This window comes from Platichthys flesus, chromosome 18 (assembly GCF_949316205.1).
Source record: "Platichthys flesus chromosome 18, fPlaFle2.1, whole genome shotgun sequence".
Taxonomy (NCBI): domain Eukaryota; kingdom Metazoa; phylum Chordata; class Actinopteri; order Pleuronectiformes; family Pleuronectidae; genus Platichthys; species Platichthys flesus.
Genome location: NC_084962.1, coordinates 985,371 through 1,003,787, shown reverse-complemented (window position 1 = coordinate 1,003,787; position 18,417 = coordinate 985,371).

Genomic DNA, 18,417 nt, shown 5'->3' with positions numbered 1-18,417 from the left:
TTGGCTTCAGTCAGTGTGTACACCAACCTACTCATTGTTGTAACCACACACTTGACCTTGTATTATCGTACGGTGTCGGAATTGAACATTTAACAGTACTTCCGCACAATCCAGTTCTTTCAGACCATAATTTAATAACCTTCAATTTTTCATTATCTGAATATATGCCATTAATAAAAAACTAATTTTCTAGATGTCTAACTGATACTGCTGTAGCTAAATTTAAGGAAATAATTCCGATTACATTTAAACCTGTATTAACCGTCGATATAAACAACAAATTCTTTAAAAACCCGAGCTCCATTGAGATCGACCATCTCGTCGATGGCTCTGTAAACTCATTACGATTACTATTAGACTCAATAGCCCCTCTATAAAAGAAACATGTCAAACATAGTACATTTTCTCCGTGGTGTAATTCCAAGACACATGAGTTAAAACAAGCATCAAGAAAACTAGAAAGGAAGTGGCGCTCAAGCAACAGTGTTGGAAATCTCCTAGACTGGAAGAGAAGTGTTAAAGAATATATAAAGGCTCTCCATAAAGCAAAAGCTGCCTACTATTCAAAACTAATAGAAGAGAATTAAAACAACCCCAGGTTTCTTTTCAGCGCTGTAGCCAGGCTGACAGAGAGTCACACCTCCAGTATTCCTCTATCCCTAAAAAGCAATATCTTTATGATCTTTTTTAATGATAAAATCTAACTATAAGAAATAAAATCAACCAGCTCCTGCCCTCAATTGGCACTAATACCGTTACAACAACAGAGATCTCAGAAACGGCTGGGAATCCCACCCATTATTTAGACAGCTTCGCTCTGATCACCCGTGATCAGTTTACCAAAATAATCTTCTCAACCAACAACCTGTATCTTAGATCCGATTCCTACAAAATTCTGCCCCTAATTGATAGTTCGTTACTTAATACATTCAATCTGTCATTATCATCAGGATAAGTACCACAGTCCTTCAAAATAGAAGTAATCAAACCCCTTCTCAAAAACCCACCCTATACCCAGAGGTTTTTGCCAATTACAGACCAATATCTAATCTCCCCTTCCTGTCTAAAATCTTAGAAAAAGTTGTAGCTAATCAGCTGTGTGAGTTTCTCCAGGAAAATAATATATACGAAGACTTTCAGTCTGGGTACAGAGCCAATCACAGCACAGAGACAGCCTTGGCAAAAGTCACTGATGACCTTTTAATAAATCGTAGTGGGAATGGCGGATCCTTTGTCGCGTTTCGCGTTAGACAATGGTGGTGGACCACGACCGAGGCGGCGGCTGATGATGGATCCTAATTGGCGGCAGTGGACAATGACTGTGGACTAAAGTGGCATCCGATCTTGATGGTGGATCATAATCTTGCTGGCTGCTGACCATAGACTATGATTGCAGCAGGAATTCTTGACGTATAGTATTGAAGTTATCCTTCAAAATGTTTACCCTCAACAGGTACCATCTATTGCACTTCTGTCCGTCCTGGGAGAGGGATCCCTCACATGTGGATCTCTCTGGGGTTTCTACATATTTTTACCCTGTTAATTTTTTTTTTTGTAGTTTTTCCTTATTCTTGTTGAGGGTTAAAGGACAGAGGATGTCACACCATATTAAAGCCCTATGAGAAAAATTGGGATTTGTGAATATGGGTTATTCAAATTATATAAAATTATATAAAATTTGATTAATTGATTGATTGTTTGAAATAACTGATCAAAGGCAGAAAACTGTAATGAAGTGTTGTGGACACTATCATGTCCATCCAGCATTTCTTTCCACAAACCATCATATCCAGGGGCCGGTATTTCAAAATGATCCGACAGGATTAATCCACCTGGATTGGATTAAATCCTGATCAGATCCTAAAAACGGGTATTTCAAAGCAAATCTGATCCTGAAGATTCAGATTCAGATTTGGCAATCCAATCCTGCCTTTGGTCCGGATTAAAAGCTGCTGTTGAGTATTTCAAAACTTAAGTGGGAAATCTGGATCAGTTTGATCCTAAAAATCAGGATCACCCTGATCCAACCTCAGAGGTGGATTTGAGGGAGATTACATGTTAAGATTTGAACAGTTGAAGTGTAACTGCTCCCAAAGTTCTTTGTTTAATACAACTAAGCTTCACTGCTGTTTGATCAATGTTTATTTCCTTTTCACGTTCCTTTTTTTTTTCTGCAAACATGCACGCTGTTCACTGCAATGCTTTAACAAATCGGCGTCAGAAGTGCAACACAGAATAAACATTACACTACTGCGTGTAAGTGACATTACAAACTCCAATTAACAAGGAATTATGAAGGAAAAACAATGTGATTTATTAAACAAACAGTGTTAAACTATGCAGTATACATTTCAGTCTTTTAACTGCTTTTCCAGCAACTGAATTCTTAACTTCATTTCTTCTTGTTTAAGAAGTGTTAGTTTGATTTGTTCATTTGTTAGAATTATTTGTTGCTGAGCCCGTTCCGTTTCCACCTTCAGTAGTTCATTGTAGCCATCCCCCTTCTCAGCTTTCCTTTTGCGCTTACATGGTGGTGGTGGTGCCGGTGGATTCCACATCTCCTCCAAGACAGGGCTCTGGCTTGTGCTGGGCTCTTCAAATGCCAGCTCCACAGGGGTGAGGGTGACCAATTCAGCAGACAGGTTCAGAGGCTCCGTGGGGTTGATTGACTCCCCTGTACCAGCTGGCAGTATGTATATCCATAGTACATGTCCTGCGGCACCGTCAGAGACGATACAAGCCTCGTCAGTTTGTCCAACGAGGTAATTTCATTGAGCAGTACTCAAATGATGAGCTTTATGCACGGTTTAGATTTCGAAGAGAAGATATTTTGTATATATGTGAAATTCTTCGCCCACATCTTCAACGTCCTACAAGAAGGAGTCATGCCTTAACTGTGGAGGAGCAGGTGCTTATTGCCCTACGTTTCTTTGCCTGTGGATCCTTCTATGAAGTCATTGCAGATGGCCTGGCTGTGACAAAGTCTAGAGTGGGACACGTCATGCATTCAGTGGCAGCAGCCGTGGCTGGTCTAATTCACCAGTATGTGAGATTTCAGGATACTGAGGAAGAAATAACACAAACCAAGAGAAAATTCTTCTCAATTGCCAGGATGCCTAACACTATTGGTGCCATTGACTGCACCCACATACACATTCAGGCACCCCATGAAAGAGAATGGGAATTTGTCAACAGAAAGGGACGGCATAGTATCAACGTGCAGCTCATAGGGAATGCTGACCTTAAAATAACCAACTGTGTTGTGAGATGGCCTGGTTCTGTACATGATGCACGGATTCTAAGAGAAAGTCATCTCTACAGAAGACTGCAACAAACTGCGCCGGATGGTATCCTCCTGGGTGACAGTGGCTACCCACTTCTACGGTGGCTTATGACCCCCTTTGCTACTGTCACATGTGACCCACAGCAGAGGTATAACAATGCACACAGCGCAACAAGGGGAACAATTGAGCGTATCAATGGTGTTTTAAAACGCAGATTTGCCTGCCTGAACTATCTTCGTGTGGAGCCGAAGCAGGCCTGCAATATAATATCTGCCTGCATTGTTCTTCATAACATTGCCCAATTGAGAAGAGTTCCTCTGAATGAAGACATCCTGGACAGACCACCACTTGAGGCAGAAGTACCAAAGCTGCAGCCACCACCACCACCACCACCACATCAAGCAGATGAACCAGCAGGAAGAGCAGTTCGAAATGCCATGGTTAATTTGTATTTCTCTTGATCCTCATTGATAAGGTCTGGTGCTTTTGTTTAACAAAACTTCGATTTGTATGTTTAAGTTTGAATATGAATGCCAGTAACAGTTTTTTTTGTTAAGTTACCCACTGATAAAGGCCTCCACTGAAACTCTGTCAAATGTTTTTATTCACATACATTCAGCACACACACTTAATTTTTATAGCCAAAGCTCAAAAAGTAATGCCATTTGGAGCAAGTCTGTGCAAGTCTCTTCCCACAGACATCTGTAAATAAAATCTAATATTAAGGTTTTAGGGCTGTCCCCTTTGTTAACAACTGTTTCCTAAAAAGATATGTACAACACGTTTTAAACTCTACACACAATGCCTTGCGAGTGAATGCATTCAAATGGACTGTGGACCGCGACATACAGACGCTAGCCTATTTACTAGCTTGTTAGCTCCTTAACACAGGAGTCAATGGAGCAGCGTTAGCTCGCATTAGCGCGAACTCTGCTTAATTAGAGATCGCCGAGCTCTTTCAACTTTGTGCTGATTTACATAATTGGTTAACTCAATATAATGATTGCCTTTCATCTAGTCTGAGGAAGCATCAACACTGGCTAAGATTATACTTTAATTCAGAGACAATAGTTGAGCTAGCTTCTCCTTTTTCTGTAAAATGTTGGCTCCATTTCCTGTTTCCTGTCTGTGATCCAGGGGGCGGGACGGATTTGGACATCCCAATCTGCCGGTATCAGGATCACTCTGATCCAATCCAGCAAAGTTTTGAAATACCGGGATGGATCAGGTTGATCCGTGGCTGAGGACAGGGGGATTTGGTTATCCGGATCATTCTGATCTGGATTACAAGTTTTGAAATACCGGCCCCAGGTGACTGTCCACAGCTGCTTTCTTTCACAATGAATCCATCATTTTGACCTTGTTGCTCAACTTCTTTCTCCTATGTTCTTATCCAAACCTTTTTCCTTTTCTGTATCTGTTCTTCCAATCTTTCTCCTTTCTTTTTTATTGGTCATTCCTTCTTTTTCTCTTGATTAGACAATATCTTATTATTTATCATTCTGCCTTCCTTATAACTTCCATCCGTCTTCAATCCATTTAGTTTTCTGAAGACTTTTCAAGTACATAAAACAATATTAAAGTAACTTAAAAAAAAACAACGTTGACACTTTTACCATTGTCACTGTTGCACAGTTTGTCCACTAGAGCGGGCTGTAACAGCACTCACAATAATTAGCAACACAATAATCCCTGAATAAATCATAGTTTCTCCTTATAACCTAAATACGCCTGGCAGCAGTTGTTTTTCGCTGCACTAATCCATGAGGGCCATCACGTGCACTCAGTAGCAATGTCTATCAAATAAGAATGATGTACCACGCTATTAATGTGTTTGGCTTCTGTAATTGGGAGGAATAATATCTTAATAGCAATGTCTTTTATTTCTGATACCACTGAGGTAAGAATAAAATAAGTGATGAAGCTCTATTTTTCCCTCACAATAAGTGGATTCATGCATTTTAAGCTAACTGTAAACAAATGTGTTCAGCACAGCAGGGATTGATTGTGAGCTGGATTATTAGAAACACTGGTGGTTGTGTGTTTCATCTCCTGTGTGCATCACTCATCACATGACTTCTACAGCAGCCACAGGAAGTGTATTCATATTATGGTAACTGAAAGCTAGATCCACCTGCAATACGCATCATGACACTATCCCCAACAATAATTACACCACTTTATCTCTGTACACACTTTAAAGAGTGTGTGAAAATGTGCATTTTAATAGCACAGCCTCTACTCTTTTCACTAGAGAAGACCCTGCACACTTCTAACTTCCTTTTAACTAGTGGCAATGTATTATGCAAAAGTAAAGGGCCAGGAAAAGACACCTAAGGCACTCCTTTATTCATATCATATACAAGAAAAACACATCATAATCACATACTTGATCATAGGAGGAACACTGAGCTCTTACATATAATTAGGGCCCGAGCACCGAAATCGGTGTGAGGCCCTATTGTTTTTGTAAGGATTTTTATTATTAGGGCCCGAGCACCGAAATCGGTGTGAGGCCCTATTGAATTCTTAAGGATTTTTATTATTATTATTATTAGGGCCCGAGCACCGAAATCGGTGGGAGGCCCTATTGAATTCTTAAGGATTTTTATTAGGGCCCGAGCACCGAAATCGGTGTGATGCCCTATTGTTTTTGTAAGGATTTTTATTATTAGGGCCCGAGCACCGAAATCGGTGGGAGGCCCTATTGAAATTGAAATGATTATTATTATTATTCATTAGGGCCCGAGCACCGAAATCGGTGAGACGCCCTATTGTTTTTGTAAGGATTTTTATTATTAGGGCCCGAGCACCGAAATCGGTGGGAGGCCCTATTGAAATTAAAATGATTATTAGGGCCCGAGCACCGAAATCGGGGGGGAGGCCCTATTGAAATTGAAATGATTATTATTATGGCCCGAGCACCGAAATCGGTGGGAGGCCATATTGAAATTGAAATGATTATTATTAGGGCCCGAGCACCGAAATCGGTGGGAGGCCCTATTGAAATTGAAATGATTATTATTAGGGCCCGAGCACCGAAATCGGTGAGAGGACCTATTGAAATTGAAAAGATTATTAGGGCCCGAGCACCGAATGGTGAGAGGCCCTATTGAATCTGTAAGGATTTTTATTATTATTATTATTATTAGGGCCCGAGCACCGAAATCGGTGGGAGGCCCTATTGAAATTGAAATGATTATTATTATTATTAGGGCCCGAGCACCGAATGGTGAGAGGCCCTATTGAATCTGTAAGGATTTTTATTATTATTATTATTATTAGGGCCCGAGCACCGAATGGTGAGAGGCCCTATTGAATCTGTAAGGATTTTTATTATTATTATTATTAGGGCCCGAGCACCGAATGGTGAGAGGCCCTATTGAATCTGTAAGGATTTTTATTATTATTATTAGGGCCCGAGCACCGAATGGTGAGAGGCCCTATTGAATCTGTAAGGATTTTTATTATTATTATTATTAGGGCCCGAGCACCGAATGGTGAGAGGCCCTATTGAATCTGTAAGGATTTTTATTATTATTATTATTATTATTATTTCCCTTTGGGGGGCTTTTTCAGGGTCTAGACATGCTCAAAAAGTTATGAAACTTTGCAGGAAATTCAAGGTCTGCGGATATTTTAGTATTCTGGAGTAATTGGAATTGGGCGTGGCAAAATGGCTCTACAGCGCCCCCTGGAACCAGCCCCTAGGTTTCCACATAACGGATTTTCATCAAAATCTGGATATAGGTGTATCGTGACCAGTCATGAAAAAAAGTCTCATGGAGCATTGTGAAAAACGCAACAGGAAGTCCGCCATTTTGCTTTTAGTGGCCATTTTGGCAATATCCCACATTTTTACTTTTACGTACTTGTCCCAGGGCTTTCATCAGATCAACTTCAAATTCAGATGAGTGTCATCACAACAAGATGGAGATAAAAAATGATTGAGGGATTTTTTTTTTATCACACCGTGTGACCGTGGCATGGCGTTAAAAATTGGTTACACGCCATCAAAACACGGGCATCTGTATCTCGGACATACATGTTCCAATCAAGTCCAAACTAGACATGTAAGACAAAAGTCCCCGCCTGATGACATCTATGCATAAATGATGACTTAAAACCGCAGCGCCCCCTGGTGGCAACAGGAAATGTCTTGTTTTTTTGCTTGTCTTACACTTGGATGAATTTCTCCTCATCCACTGACCTCAACCATGTCAAACTGTATCAAATGGGTCCCAAGACATTGACAATGAAGACATAAGATTACCGTGACTTTTCGTCAAACGCCATATGAATGGCGTGGCATTAAAGTTCATCAACTCGCCGTGAAACACGAAATTGCTGTAACTTCAGTGTTCATGATTCTATGTCTCTCAAACTACATGTGTGTAACAACAGCCCCCCCCTGAAGATATTCATATGGTTTTAAGAAATGGGCGTGGCAAAGAAACTGACCAGCGCCCCCTATAGGGCAACCCCGGCACTACGATGGCCGACATTTATACAAATCTATCGGGACATGTGTCGTTTCATAACAAACAAAAAAATATCTTGGATAGGTATGCTTGACCAAACAGGGAGGCCGCCATTTTGGATTAAGTGGCCATTTTTTTCCCATATTCCACATTTTTACTTGATGCACTTGTCCCAGGGCTTTCATCAGATTAACTTCAAATTAAGATCAGTGCCATCACAACAAGATGGAGATAAAAAGTGATTAAGAGATTGACCTTTCGTCACACCGTGTGACCGTGGCGTGGCGTCTTGAGTTTGATTAAACGCCATCAAAACACGAGGTTCTGTATCTCGGACATACATTGTCCAATCAAGTCCAAACTAGACATGTAAGACAAGGGTGCCATCCTGATGACATCTACACAGAAATTATGACTTGAAATCACAGCGCCCCCTGGTGGCAACATGAAGTGACATGTTTTATACTTTGATGAACTGCTCCTGGCTGATTTACAATATACAGCTCAAATCAGCTCAGTCAAGTCATTAGATCATGGTCAGAATTGTGACGTTTCCTCAAACCGTGTAAACATTGATGTGCGGCGAAGGATTTTCCTTCGCCAAAGGACACGATGTTATCATAACTCCACTGTGCATTGTCCTATCACTACAAAACTTCTGTCACATGGTCAGAGTCCAAGCCTGAACAGCTCTATGTGTCAATATTTCCTCAGTGTCATAGCGCCACCTACTGATTCGCCAGGAAACAGGAAGTACTTTGTTAATCCACTCTGCATTATCCAACCAGCTCCAAACTACTGACCTATGATCACAATACTGATCTGAACAGCTCCACATATAAATATTAGTTCAGGGTCATAGCGCCACCTACTGATCAGTGTGAAAATTAAGTTGTATTAACATTGTCCAATTGACACAAAATTGCTCACGCTACATCAGAGCGCCTACATGAACAGATATATATGTCTGTGCGTAATAATAGTGATGGCGCCACCTACTGGCAAACCTACTGCCGCAGAGCGCAAAACGCATGCAACGTGGAGAAGTGCATGCTCGATCGATGATCTGCGCTTGGTCATCGATCGCTCTCTCCACCGACCGCAACAGGCTTCAACGTGCGGGTGCTCGGGCCCGCAAGTGCTACAACGTAGCCCTAGTTAGGGCCCGAGCACCGAATGGTGAGAGGCCCTATTGAATCTGTAAGGATTTTTATTATTATTAGGGCCCGAGCACCGAATGGTGAGAGGCCCTATTGAATCTGTAAGGATTTTTATTATTATTATTATTATTATTATTATTATTATTATTATTATTATTATTATTATTATTTCCCTTTGGGGGGCTTTTTCAGGGTCTAGACATGCTCAAAAAGTTATGAAACTTTGCAGGAAATTCAAGGTCTGCGGATATTTTAGTATTCTGGAGTAATTGGAATTGGGCGTGGCAAAATGGCTCTACAGCGCCCCCTGGAACCAGCCCCTAGGTTTCCACATAACGGATTTTCATCAAAATCTGGATATAGGTGTATCGTGACCAGTCATGAAAAAAAGTCTCATGGAGCATTATGAAAAACGCAACAGGAAGTCCGCCATTTTGCTTTTAGTGGCCATTTTGGCAATATCCCACATTTTTACTTTTACGTACTTGTCCCAGGGCTTTCATCAGATCAACTTCAAATTCAGATGAGTGTCATCACAACAAGATGGAGATAAAAAATGATTGAGGGATTTTTTTTTTATCACACCGTGTGACCGTGGCATGGCGTTAAAAATTGGTTACACGCCATCAAAACACGGGCATCTGTATCTCGGACATACATGTTCCAATCAGGTCCAAACTAGACATGTAAGACAATAGTCCCCGCCTGATGACATCTATGCATAAATGATGACTTTAAACCGCAGCGCCCCCTGGTGGCAACAGGAAATGTCTTGTTTTTTGCTTGTCTTACACTTGGATGAATTTCTCCTCATCCACTGACCTCAACCATGTCAAACTGTATCAAATGGGTCCCAAGACATTGACAATGAAGACATAAGATTACCGTGACTTTTCGTCAAACGCCATATGAATGGCGTGGCATTAAAGTTCATCAACTCGCCGTGAAACACGAAATTGCTGTAACTTCAGTGTTCATGATTCTATCTCTCTCAAACTACATGTGTGTAACAACAGCCCCCCCCTGAAGATATTCATATGGTTTTAAGAAATGGGCGTGGCAAAAAAACTGACCAGCCCTATAGGGCAACCCCGGCACTACGATGGCCGACATTTATACAAATCTATCGGGACATGTGTCGTTTCATAACAAACAAAAAAATATCTTGGATAGGTATGCTTGACCAAACAGGGAGGCCGCCATTTTGGATTAAGTGGCCATTTTTTTTCCATATTCCACATTTTTACTTGATGCACTTGTCCCAGGGCTTTCATCAGATTAACTTCAAATTAAGATCAGTGCCATCACAACAAGATGGAGATAAAAAGTGATTAAGAGATTGACCTTTCGTCACACCGTGTGACCGTGGCGTGGCGTCTTGAGTTTGATTAAACGCCATCAAAACACGAGGTTCTGTATCTCGGACATACATTGTCCAATCGAGTCCAAACTAGACATGTAAGACAAGGGTGCCATCCTGATGACATCTACACAGAAATTATGACTTGAAATTACAGCGCCCCCTGGTGGCTACAGGAAGTGACATGTTTTATACTTTGATGAACTGCTCCTGGCTGATTTACAATATACAGCGCAAATCAGATCAGTCAAGTCATTAGATCATGGTCAGAATTGTGACGTTTCCTCAAACCGTGTAAACATTGATGTGCGGCGAAGGATTTTCCTTCGCCAAAGGACACGATGTTATCATAACTCCACTGTGCATTGTCCTATCACTACAAAACTTCTGTCACATGGTCAGAGTCCAAGCCTGAACAGCTCTATGTGTCAATATTTCCTCAGTGTCATAGCGCCACCTACTGATTCGCCAGGAAACAGGAAGTACTTTGTTAATCCACTCTGCATTATCCAACCGGCTCCAAACTACTGACCTATGATCACAATCCTGAATAGAACAGCTCCATATATGAATATTAGTTCAGGATCATAGCGCCACCTATTGATCAGTGTGAAAATTTAGTTGCGGAAACATTGTCCAATTGACACAAAATTGCTCACGCTACATCAGAGCGCCTACATGAACAGATATATATGTCTGTGCGTAATAATAGTGATGGCGACCACCTACTGGCAAACCTACTGCCGCAGAGCGCAAAACGCATGCAACGTGGAGAAGTGCATGCTCGATCGATGATGTGCGCTTGGTCATCGATCGCTCTCTCCACCGACCGCAACAGGCTTCAACGTGCGGGTGCTCGGGCCCGCAAGTGCTACAACGTAGCCCTAGTTATTATTAGGGCCCGAGCACCGAATGGTGAGAGGCCCTATTGAATCTGTAAGGATTTTTATTATTAGGGCCCGAGCACCGAATGGTGAGAGGCCCTATTGAATCTGTAAGGATTTTTATTATTAGGGCCCGAGCACCGAAATCGGTGGGAGGCCCTATTGAAATTGAAATGATTATTATTATTATTATTATTATTATTTTTCTTAGCTTAAATGAATTGGCTTTTTGAGGGCTTTAATGTGCTCAAAAAGTTGTAGGAGTTTGCAGTAAATTCGAAGGCGGCGTAAAATTACGTATTCTGGAGTATTTTGAAAAGGGCGTGGCAAAATGGCTCAAGAGCGCCACCTACGGAAAAGCCCCTCATTTAGCATTCACCGATCCTCAAAAAAAACAAAGATTATTGTGTATCATGACTAGATGCACAAAAAAGTCCATCAGTGCATTATGAATAACGCAACAGGAAGCCCGCCAGTTTGACTTTAGTGGCCATTTTGGTCATATTCCATATTTTTTCTTTGATGTACTTGTCGTACAGCTTTCATCAGATAAACTTCAAATTTAGACGATCGTCATCACAACAAATTGGAGATCTAAAGTTATTGAAGGATTACGTTTTAGCAAAACCGTCTGACCGTGGTGTGGCGTTAAAGTTTGATGAAACGCCATCAAAACACAAGCTTCCATATTTCAGACATATTTTGTCCAATTGAGTCCAAACTAGACACATTCGACAAGAGTCGCCACCAGAAGACATGGGTGCAGAAATTGTGACTTACAATCACAGCGCCCCCTGGTGGTAACGCGAAATGTCTTATTTTGGTACGTGTTATGTTTTTATGTACTACTCAGACAGCTTTCATCAGATCAACTTAAAAATTAGATGAGACTCTACAAAACAAGATGAAGATCTAAAGTTATCAGAATTTAAACTTTTCATCATACCGTGTGACCGTGGTGAGGTCTCAAAGTTCGACTAAACGCCAATATAAGCGAGCTTCTGTAACTTAGACATATTTTGTCCAATCGACTCCAAACTACACATATAAGACAAGAGTCGCGACCGGAAGACATCTACCTAGAAATCATGACTTAAAAGGAAAGCGCCCCCTGGTGGCATCAGGAAATGTCTTGTTTTGGTCATCTTACTCTTTGATGTATTTCCCTCCAGCCACTTTACTAAACCATGTCAAACTGTGTCAAATTGGTCTCAAGATATTGATAATGTAGGCATAACATTATTGTGACTTTTCATCATGCAGATTGTTAATGGCGTGGCATCAAAGTTCATCAGCTCATCATGACCTATGAAACCCATTTTAACAGAGTTACCCTGAACGCAGCATGAGACCGCTTTCGGTTTGTTACGTCTCACACTTGGATGTATTTCTCCTCATTCACTTTGCTAAACCATGTCAAACTGTGTCACATGGGTCTCAATATATTGATAATGTAGGCATAACATTGCTGTGAGTTTTCATCATGCGGATTATTCATAGCTTTGCAGCAGACTTCTTCAACTCGCCATGACAAACGAAGCTGCATTTAACACAGCTGCAAGTGAACGCCTCATGAGTTACGTCGTCACAAGCTGCGGAGCTGTGTATCACGAAGAACCGGAGAACGGTTGGCGAGTCTGGATGAGAGGACGGCGGCGGAGTCACTGTGGACGTTGTTCGCTCAGCAGGTTAGAGTGTGGGACTCAAAGCTTTTTTCCCCCGTCCGTCGTGTCTTTTCCTGTGTGAACTCTGCCGCTCTCAACAGCAGCACTGCCTATGAGCTAGCTCCTGCTACCTCCAACGAAGCATCTCTCAACTGCTACGTAAGTTAAACGGACACTTCTGACTGACTGTGATGATAAGCAAAAGAGACACTGTGGATGTGTGATGTGTTGTACTGCATTTGTTTGATCTGTTTACTAATACTAGCTCTAATAAATACTGTATAAATTATATTTTGCTCCTGAATTGAACTGTGTTAAAGGGGTTCACATGGAAAATATATGTTCAATTATGTAAAGGGTGATTTTTGTTACTATTATACTAATGGAGATTTAGCACTTGCTACACATTGTAAGAGCAGCTGTTCAAAGGAGCACTACGTCTTTTAAGGCTCTTTATTCAGAGTCACGGTGTTGATGTCCTGTCACGTGTTACAGTGAAAAATAACCGTGTCTCCCACCTTCAGTATTTAAATCGTTAATCTCAGACAGACTTCACTGAATTCTTTTGTTAAATATGAGTAAGTCATAGCCTTGTAACTTTACTAGAACAGACAGTGTCATACAGAGTTGTGGGTTTATATGCACTACCTATTTCCTAATCTGAAATGATTATGCTCTGATTAACTTTGAACTAATATTTTATTTTTACCATTTAAAAGTCTGTTAATTACTTAACCTGGCCCATGTATGACTTTACATATCTGTGTATTGGTTTCATGTTCCTCTAGAAGGTCCAACTTGACACACAACTTGAATCCAACCAGACTGAACACTGACTCCAGGTACAGACCTGATTTCATTACTTAAAAACAATCAAAGTATTGCACATAATACATAATGTATTAAATTATAATGCAATACTTTTAATGTGAAATAGCTCCATTAAAAACATTCATTGTCATGGTAGTGCACGTTTTAATCCAAAAGCATATTCAAATACACAGTTGAATATCCACAGAAAATAAGATTACACACTTTGTTCATATGTAACTCTTCCTCTACAATAATGACGATCACTTTCATGTTTCCTATCATTTTATTAGGGACAGACGAGCCTGAAGGACACAGCTGTGATGACCATGTTCTGTCTCTTATGGCAAAGCAGAAATATAAAACACTGGGTTCTTATCTAAAGTGTATCAAATCAGATCTCCACCATGTTGCTGCTGAGGACATCAGGTGCTGCAGTTCTTCATCTATGAAGAGAAAAAACGCACTGTTAAAGAATGTTTTGTGTTGTGTATAAAGCACAACAGATTTCAGATAGAACTGTTGTACTGTGGTCTTGGTTTATATCCTCATGGTGAAATGTACATATTTTAAGTCCCTTCTGATAAAAGTGCTGAAAGAAATACAACATTGTACAAATACATAAAATGTCTTTCTACCTCATCAGTACTATTCAAGGTGATAATCTCCCACAGACCTATTGATAACAGTCCAAATCAAGTCTTTCCACTTCTCTCAGTGTGAAAACATAATTCTATAATTAATTTGAGAACTGTTTACAACACTGATGTGTGGAGATTAAAATCATACCTAAACTGTCTAATTCACTGTAAAACTCCATGACATTCGCAGGCCATCTGTAGTTAAGGGAGCAACGCATGGAGTGATGTGTAGATTACTAGTTTGATGATGCATGAGGAGAGGCGGTGGTCGAGTGGCAGAAACTTGGACTATGGGCAGAGAAGGTCTCTGGTTCGTCTTTGGTTCGACTCCATGGAGAGACAACAAAAGTCGCACCTGGATTGATCTGTCCAAAAATCCAAGAGTCTCCCTACCCTCTCTAGTGCCCATGAGCAAGGCACCTCACTCCCCCAACATCTGCTCCCCCGAGTGCCGTACATGGTCGCTCACTGCTCTGTGTGTCCTGCACCAGATGGGTAAAAAGCAGCGATTAAATGTCCCTACCTGCATGAGTGTGCCTTTGCATGTCTGTGCATGTGTTTTGGATGAATACATGGATTTTAATCTTAATCTTTTAATCTTAATCAGTTGTCTTCCAGTTGACCAGCATGAAGCTGCAGATCTCCACCATGTTGCTGCTGGGGACATCAGGAGCTGCATTAATGAGGAGCAGAAGCGTACTGTTATGAATGTTTTGTGTTGTTTATGAAGCACTACTTATTTCAGCTAGAACCGATGTACTAGGGTCTGGGTTTGTATCCTAATGGTTAAATGCACATACTTTAAATCGCTTTTGATAAAACGTGACAAAGAAATACAACATTGTACACATAGATAAAATGTCTTTCTACCTCATCTGTAATATTCAAGGTGATGATCTCCCACAGAGCTGTTGATAACAGTCCACATCAAGTCTCTCCACTTCCCTCAGTGTGAAAACATAATTATATAATTAATTGGAGAAGTGTTTACAACACTGATGTGTGGACATTATAATGTTATCACTACTGTCTAATTCACTCTACAACTCCATGACAGACTAAATAAACGATGTGAAAATAGTAATGGCGGATATACCATCCTGTATCAGAATATTGGTGAAACAGTTACTATCACATGAAACGTACACGTGTAGCGTATTGATAGTAACTCATTAAAAAAAATAATGTCACAACCAAAACAAGACTGTCGAGTTATCTTGCTTCAATCTGTTCATTAGACGTGATAAATAAACGGTAACTTTTATAACAATTACATATTACAAAAAACTTGAGGCATGTAAGCATATGATGATAGATAAAGCAATATGTTATGTTGGATAGTTTCAAGGTTACTTACCTCTAGTTCAGCACCAGCGGCTGGCCAGAAGAAGTGGAGCGATCTTCCTTGCCGCACAGGGCAAACGCAGGCAATGTGGAGACGAGCGCTTGGTCATCGAACGTTCTCTCTTCCCCGACCGCAACAGACATGAAATTGCCTGTGCTCGGGCCCGTTAGTGCTACAACGTAGCCCTAGTTATTATTATTTCCCTTTGGGGGGCTTTTTCAGGGTCTAGGCATGCTCAAAAAGTTATGAAACTTTGCAGGAAATTCAAGGTCTGCGGATATTTTAGTATTCTGGAGTAATTGGAATTGGGCGTGGCAAAATGGCTCTACAGCGCCCCCTGGAACCAGCCCTTAGGTTTCCACATAACGGATTTTCATCAAAATCTGGATATAGGTGTATCGTGACCAGTCATGAAAAAAAGTCTCATGGAGCATTATGAAAAACGCAACAGGAAGTCCGCCATTTTGCTTTTAGTGGCCATTTTGGCAATATCCCACATTTTTACTTTTATGTACTTGTCCCAGGGCTTTCATCAGATCAACTTCAAATTCAGATGAGTGTCATCACAACAAGATGGAGATAAAAAATGATTGAGGGATTTTTTTTTTATCACACCGTGTGACCGTGGCATGGCGTTAAAAATTGGTAACACGCCATCAAAACACGGGCATCTGTATCTCGGACATACATGTTCCAATCAAGTCCAAACTAGACATGTAAGACAATAGTCCCCGCCTGATGACATCTATGCATAAATGATGACTTAAAACCGCAGCGCCCCCTGGTGGCAACAGGAAATGTCTTGTTTTTTGCTTGTCTTACACTTGGATGAATTTCTCCTCATCCACTGACCTCAACCATGTCAAACTGTATCAAATGGGTCCCAAGACATTGACAATGAAGACATAAGATTACCGTGACTTTTCGTCAAACGCCATATGAATGGCGTGGCATTAAAGTTCATCAACTCGCCGTGAAACACGAAATTGCTGTAACTTCAGTGTTCATGATTCTATCTCTCTCAAACTACATGTGTGTAACAACAGCCCCCCCCTGAAGATATTCATATGGTTTTAAGAAATGGGCGCGGCAAAAAAACTGACCAGCGCCCCCTATAGGGCAACCCCGGCACTACGATGGCCGACATTTATACAAATCTATCGGGACATGTGTCGTTTCATAACAAACAAAAAAATATCTTGGATAGGTATGCTTGACCAAACAGGGAGGCCGCCATTTTGGATTAAGTGGCCATTTTTATTCCATATTCCACATTTTTACTTGATGCACTTGTCCCAGGGCTTTCATCAGATTAACTTCAAATTAAGATCAGTGCCATCACAACAAGATGGAGATAAAAAGTGATTAAGAGATTGACCTTTCGTCACACCGTGTGACCGTGGCGTGGCGTCTTGAGTTTGATTAAACGCCATCAAAACACGAGGTTCTGTATCTCGGACATACATTGTCCAATCGAGTCCAAACTAGACATGTAAGACAAGGGTGCCATCCTGATGACATCTACACAGAAATTATGACTTGAAATTACAGCGCCCCCTGGTGGCTACAGGAAGTGACATGTTTTATACTTTGATGAACTGCTCCTGGCTGATTTACAATATACAGCTCAAATCAGATCAGTCAAGTCATTAGATCATGGTCAGAATTGTGACGTTTCCTCAAACCGTGTAAACATTGATGTGCGGCGAAGGATTTTCCTTCGCCAAAGGACACGATGTTATCATAACTCCACTGTGCATTGTCCTATCACTACAAAACTTCTGTCACATGGTCAGAGTCCAAGCCTGAACAGCTCTATGTGTCAATATTTCCTCAGTGTCATAGCGCCACCTACTGATTCGCCAGGAAACAGGAAGTACTTTGTTAATCCACTCTGCATTATCCAACCGGCTCCAAACTACTGACCTATGATCACAATCCTGAATAGAACAGCTCCATATATGAATATTAGTTCAGGATCATAGCGCCACCTATTGATCAGTGTGAAAATTAAGTTGCGGAAACATTGTCCAATTGACACAAAATTTCTCACGCTACATCAGAGCGCCTACTTGAACAGATCTATATGTCTGTGCGTAATAATAGTGATGGCGCCACCTACTGGCAAACCTACTGCCGCAGAGCGCAAAACGCATGCAACGTGGAGAAGTGCATGCTCGATCGATGATGTGCGCTTGGTCATCGATCGCTCTCTCCACCGACCGCAACAGGCTTCAACGTGCGGGTGCTCGGGCCCGCAAGTGCTACAACGTAGCCCTAGTTATTATTATTTCCCTTTGGGGGGCTTTTTCAGGGTCTAGACATGCTCAAAAAGTTATGAAACTTTGCAGGAAATTCAAGGTCTGCGGATATTTTAGTATTCTGGAGTAATTGGAATTGGGCGTGGCAAAATGGCTCTACAGCGCCCCCTGGAACCAGCCCCTAGGTTTCCACATAACGGATTTTCATCAAAATCTGGATATAGGTGTATCGTGACCAGTCATGAAAAAAAGTCTCATGGAGCATTATGAAAAACGCAACAGGAAGTCCGCCATTTTGCTTTTAGTGGCCATTTTGGCAATATCCCACATTTTTACTTTTACGTACTTGTCCTAGGGCTTTCATCAGATCAACTTCAAATTCAGATGAGTGTCATCACAACAAGATGGAGATAAAAAATGATTGAGGGATTTTTTTTTTATCACACCGTGTGACCGTGGCATGGCGTTAAAAATTGGTTACACGCCATCAAAACACGGGCATCTGTATCTCGGACATACATGTTCCA